This window comes from Hakea prostrata, chromosome 4 (genome assembly GCF_041222555.1).
Source record: "Hakea prostrata isolate BN-2017 chromosome 4, UWA_Hpros_2, whole genome shotgun sequence".
NCBI classification, from domain to species: domain Eukaryota; kingdom Viridiplantae; phylum Streptophyta; class Magnoliopsida; order Proteales; family Proteaceae; genus Hakea; species Hakea prostrata.
In genome coordinates, this window is record NC_142603.1 from 43,776,096 (window position 1) to 43,782,329 (window position 6,234).

Genomic DNA, 6,234 nt, shown 5'->3' on the forward strand with positions numbered 1-6,234 from the left:
ATATTTGGGATCATGGAGGAATTTGTGTATTGTTTATTGATGCATTTGATGAGAACTTAAATAATCATACCTTATTGGCTATTCTCTGTTCATGGAAGGGATCACTGTATTGTTTATGAACATTTGACAAGCAATTAATTGAATAATAATATTATGGTAAAATTATGTAGATCATTCTTCTTAAAAAAGCAATTGTGGCTTTTTTTTTTTTTCAAGGTAGGATTCTTGGATCATGTTTCACTTGTATGATCCTACAATAATGTAATACGCCTTTTCCTGGACATAAAACTCTCAGGCGTTAGAATCTAGTGCCCCAGTTCTAATTAAAATGAAGCTAATATGATATATGTTGACAATGGCTACTCTATTCTATTTGAGGTTTTTACTATCCACACAATGAAAAAAAAATCTGTGTAAAACTATCTTCCCCAAAAAGGCAAATCCTGTACCTTTTTCTCTAACCATGCTATTATCCAAGCACACGGACTTGAATATAACTAACACTACACAGGAAAACATACATTCTACACTGGCTTCTCCACTGTATCTGAACCCCCAATAAACTCAACTGTTGAGCTCGAGTCCCTTGTAGGATTTGAGCCTCAGCTGTTGCTTGATTAGCAAAAATTAAAACGTTTAATTACAAAAATAGAATTTTATTACTTAAAATCTCATAAAGAGAGGGAAAAAAAGTTAAAAGAAAGGGGGTCATTGTGATTTTGGTGAAAAACATACCTGAGGATCTCTGATTGAGAAAATTCTTTCAGTTAAATGCTGTTCCAATATTAAGTTCCGAACCAATTGAATCTTCTCCAAACTCAACTCGACTGAATAGAGTGACAATTGACAGAAATTCAAACTACCGGAGGAAAAGGAAGAAAGAAAACCATAACAGTGGAAGTTCCAACCAGAACATAAATTGATAAAATGGAGCATTTACCTGTTCTTCAGGTATGACGCAGAGTTCATCGAAAGCGACAGAGGATTACAACTGAAGAACCACTCTGGCATCTCCCAGTCACCATGGAGTAAAAAAAGAAACAGAGGAAACCCACAGACCTTCAACCGGGACCAATTCTCAGCCAGTGAAATGAATTCAGTCCTTCACAAAAAGTGAAGGACCAGTCCTCAGGGATACTTGGAACCACCAGCATCATCAATTTTTTTCTTATCTGGTATCCTGCAATTAAAAAAAGAAGCATCTCAAATCCAGCCAATAGCAGTAAACATCAATCAAGCTAAAGGAAATGTATCTATACCATATAGTAAAAACACAAATTAGTTTGAACAGAATTTAACTTTGTCATAACCCCAGCCGTGCCCATATGTATCTAAAACTTACAATTGCTTTTCTTTAAGCAATGAAAGAGAAACAAATGAGAGGAGAAACGAAGGAAATATGAAGGAAGAAGGCAAAGTCAAAATTTATAAAGGCAACCACCCATGGTGAAACAAAAATATTGAAAAGCTAACCTGATATCGTTATCAATAACTGATTGGCTTCCAGTTGGGTGACAAATCAACAGCACTAAATGAAGAGCTTAGAGAAAGCAACACAAGAAGTGACTGTATTTTCTGCTCCATGTATATAACCTGCATATCGTTATCAATAGCCATGTATTTAAGTAATGGGAAGTGAAATCAGGTAATTTCCTGTCTAGATTACAGACGTAATACTATGAACAGTAACATGTGCAGGAACAGAAGGCAAATTGATTACCCAAAATGATAAAAATACCTTCAACTGATCAGCAAGGGGTGACTCTTGAGGAAGAAGGAAGGGCACTTTTTCCACAACACAAGCTACTAGCAAATAGTGCAGAGAATCGGGTAGATTGTTGCATCCTTTAATTCGGTACTCCCAAGTACTTTTTTTTTATTTCGGAGGGGTTCGGTAATAAGTTTCCAAGAAGGGGCAATCCACAATCCTTACAGTCCTTAACCTCTCCAATCCTAATATTTCAAAACCGTAAATCCCATCTATATGGCTGCAGTTCTTTATTTCCAATACTTCCAAGGACTTCAACCCGTCAAGTCCACGAATTGTGGATAAGTTGTTAAGTCTGGAAATCTGTAACCTCCACAACTTTTTCAAGTTTAAAAGATTCGGTAATCTTCTCAAATTCCTGCAATCGTCTATGGATAATTCTTGCAAGCACTCCAATCTGTGTAGGCCTTGAATCATCTGTAACTCATCACAGTTGGAAACAGCTAAGTCCCTCAAGTTATTCAGGGCTGAGATATCTCCTACTGGCAACACTTTCAACGAACGGACTCCTGAAATGAATAATATTTCTAGGGATTCATAGCTCTCAAGGCTCTCAATCTCTGTTAATTGTCGGCAATCATCAATTTGTAGTTCCCTCAGCCGTTTCGAATCCCTCAGGTATGGTATTCTCTTGAGTGACTTGCACTGCTTTATCTTCAACTCCTCAAGAGAATCCATCCCTTCACCTTCAAAATCGGACAAGACGTCAACTTCACAGATCGTTAAACTCACTAGACTTTTGGACGACCTCAGTTTTGGTAGTCTTTTTAATGGATTGCATTGCTTAATTCGGAACAGTTCCAAAGACTCCAATTTGTCGTCAGCACAATCAATCTCTTTCAGACGAGACAAACCTACAAGATCTAATGTCTTTAAGTTTCTCAAGGCTCCTGATGTACTTGATAGCTTGTCCAAAAATGGACAATATTTTATTTTTAGGCTTCTCAAACTTGACGGAAGACCTGATATGCTTTTAAGGTTAGCACAACAAAAAATATCCAAACTGGTCAAACTTGAGAGAGAATGTAACGTTATTTTTTCAAGTGAATAGCAGGAAGTGACGTCTAGGGTGGCCAAACTTGGGGGAAGATTAGGGATCTCTAGAAGACATTTACACTGATGAAAACCAACGCTAGTCAAATTTGGAGGGAGAGCTGGGAAGATGACACGGCTGTCACATATGTGCAGTGTTGTTAAGGAAGTGATGCGATCCAAATTTTTTGACAGTTTATTCAGAGACGAACATGCACATAGGTCGAGTGTTTTGAGAGATGCCAACTCACAAACTTTAATTGGGAGATTCACTAATCTGAAGCAACACGCATATCTAATGTGACCAAGTTTCTCAGATAACCAAAAGATTCGTGGGCCCTTTCCAAGTTGCTACATCCTCTGAGACACAGTATCTCCAAAAGTCGATTTTTTGAAAAGTCAGGAGTACAACATAGCTCCAAGCACCTCTCGAGTTTTAGAACTTTAAGATTTGTTGCGTTCTGCAAAATAATTGAAAGAAGAATTAGGATTCGTTCTTTTCTTTTCTAGAAAATACTTGGAAATTCACAAATTATACAGAAGAGAGAGAGAGACCTTGATGTAATTCCAACCCACCCACTTTTCAGTCATCTCACTATATGAAAGATCAAGAACAACTAATTTTTTTGAACAAAATTTGGTTAGTGAAAATAGTCCATGGCGTCCTTTCCAACTAAGTTGTCTCACTTTTGAAGAAGACTTGCTTTTGCAAGCTTTCCAGCTAAGCCATCTTAGTTCCGAAAAAGAATTACAGCAATTATCAACGATTTTTGTATAATCAAGTTGGAGTAATCTTAATTCAGTCATTGCATCAAGGCCCTCACTTGTCAAACATTCTTCCACAAGTCGAAATCCGACACACTTATTTGTTCCCTACAACAGAAATGACTTTCAATAAATTTCCAAAGTTAAATTATTCTAAGAAACCCAAAAATATGCCTCAAATAACTAAATTCACAAAATTGTGGCAAAAAACTGCAATATATATAATGAATACATACTTGTTGTTGGTCGAGTACATCCAAGGCTTCCTCTTTACACCATATTCGGCTACGTTCCCCCAGTCTTGTACTCTCTTGACGAACAATCTCTCTCCCAAGATCACGAAGCACGTCATGCATCCCTAGCTCATCGTTTTCATTAATCGTTATCAAAGAGTTTGCACAAAGAACTTCAAGTTCTGACTGTGGGAAAAAGTTACAGCCTTCCCATATATAACGCACAAAATCCTTTTTCATTCCAATAAAAAAACAAGCAATATCGAGAAACATTTGTTGCTCTGCATGTCCCAATCCATCATAACTTATTTTTAGTCTTTCCATGACATCATGACTAGGATCCATCTGCAACTTCATCAACTTGTTTTCCCATATTGATTTCTCCTTTGAAAATAAAGAAGAACCAATAACTTGAAGAGCCAACGGAAGTCCTCCAGTAATTTTAACTATTGCTTTTGAGAGATCCATATAATCTTCTTGAGGTTGGTCCATTTGAAATGCATAACGGCTAAAAAGTACAAGAGAATCATCCAAGTTCATTAAATTCGGCTCATAAAGCACTGCTTTATTAGTAATTAGAATATCCTTATTTCTACTTGTGATAATGATTCTACTTCCAATACTAAACCATTTTCCATTCCCAATTAGAAACTTTGTTTGAATAACTTCATTCACATCATCAAGAACAAAAAGAACTCTCTTTGCAGACAATCTTTCTTGGATCACTTTAATTCCAATTTCTACATCATCAATATTGGGACTTTCATACTTTATGGTAGAGCTTAGAAGTTTATTTTGTAGATGTTGGATACCAAATTTTCTAGCATCCTCGCGAACATTCCCAATAAATGCATATGCTTCAAATTTATTTAGGATCCTATCATAGGCAGCCCTAGCAATTGTGGTCTTTCCAATACCACCAAATCCATGGATCCCTACAATTTTTGTGACTTCAGATTTAATATCTAATAGTTTTAACATTTCTTTTATATGAGATTCAATTGCAACTAGCTTGTCAGAATCATGACAGAGACTCTTGTTCAATGTAATTGAAACTTTTTTAACAATTTCTGTCACCAATTTCCCTTCATGCCTGTATAACTCAAACAAGAAAACACTGAATACATAAGAGTATGAATGATGTTTTAAAAAAATAAAAATAAAAATAAAAAGAGTAGAAGAAATCAATATTGCATATAGAAGAAGTCCACAAGTGAATTATGATGTATCATACAAAATTTATTATGTGCTTCTATATATCTTGGTATTGTTTCTTTGTCAACATCTCTCAAAGAGAGCAATAAGGTGAAAAAATAATAGACAATATCTCAGATATTTTTAGCTCTTACTCCTACAAAATTGTCTTGGGTACCTCTAAACCCAAATTATTATTTATTGATCCAACCACATGTCTATTAATTTTGAGCAACTTTTTTGTGAGTTTCTAAGGTTAGAAATACATACAACATTATAATGTGAATAAAATGAAAGTTTTGCACTTACGAGCCCTCCTTGATATGCCATCCATCTAATTTTCCTATTTCTTGTAGAACATCTCGCCATTCTTGCACTGTTGCGTCATCAAAACGCTTTGGGTGGTCCTCATTAAAGGCCGTCATGTATCCCCCAGTTTGGTTTCGCACATCCGTGGGTTCAATTTTGTAGAAAACGGGCAATACAATTGTGGTTCCTTGTTCTTTTGCATTTAGAGATCTCCTTCAGCTCATTGAGGCACCATTTGCTAGATCCGTAATTCATCGAGAGAATGGGGATTGAGATTTTTGATTGCTGGACAGCAACAAGTAGATTCGTAGCAATCTCTTCTCCCTTACTCAGTTCTTCATCGTCCCTGAAAGTTCGAATTCCAGCCCCAACTAAGGCATGGTAGAGGTGGTCTGCGAAACCAGTACGAACATCTTTACCATGAAAGCTCAAGAACACTCCATAACTCGCAGAAGAAGAAGCTTGTTGAGAAGCTGCAGCCATTGTATGAAATTGATTGCTTGACACTTTCAAATGTCACCTACAGGGAAACGTGCCAAGCTTGATGATCTGTGGGTTGTCTTGAAAGTATTGTTGGTGAACACTCTGAAGTTAAACAACAAGAAAAGTGATATATGAATTCCAAAGCTTCGATCTGAACCACTGAAAAGCTAAATGGGAATGACCAACTAGTAATGATATATAGATCTAGAGCAATTCACAGGCATGCGTGGAGGACTTTCCAACGTTTGTTTTAATTTTATTCAATCACAATTTTTTATTTTTTATTTTTATATTTATAATCCTACTGAGGATGTAAAGTCAATGGAGCATACTCCAATGCTCCTTAATCGAAGGAAAGTTTTGTTTTTATTGAAGCAATAATTCATGTTTTATTACTATATTATATATTAAACATTTGTAGTTAATCTAAGGCAAGGAATCTTGACCATC

General features: G+C 36.1%; 1 pseudogene; it reads right to left on the minus strand.

Annotated features, from left to right (window-relative positions):
• Positions 1–1,876: 1,876 nt before the first annotated feature.
• LOC149019006 (disease resistance protein L6-like) lies at positions 1,877–5,996 on the minus strand (annotated as a pseudogene).
• Between the last annotated feature and the right edge of the window lie 238 nt (positions 5,997–6,234).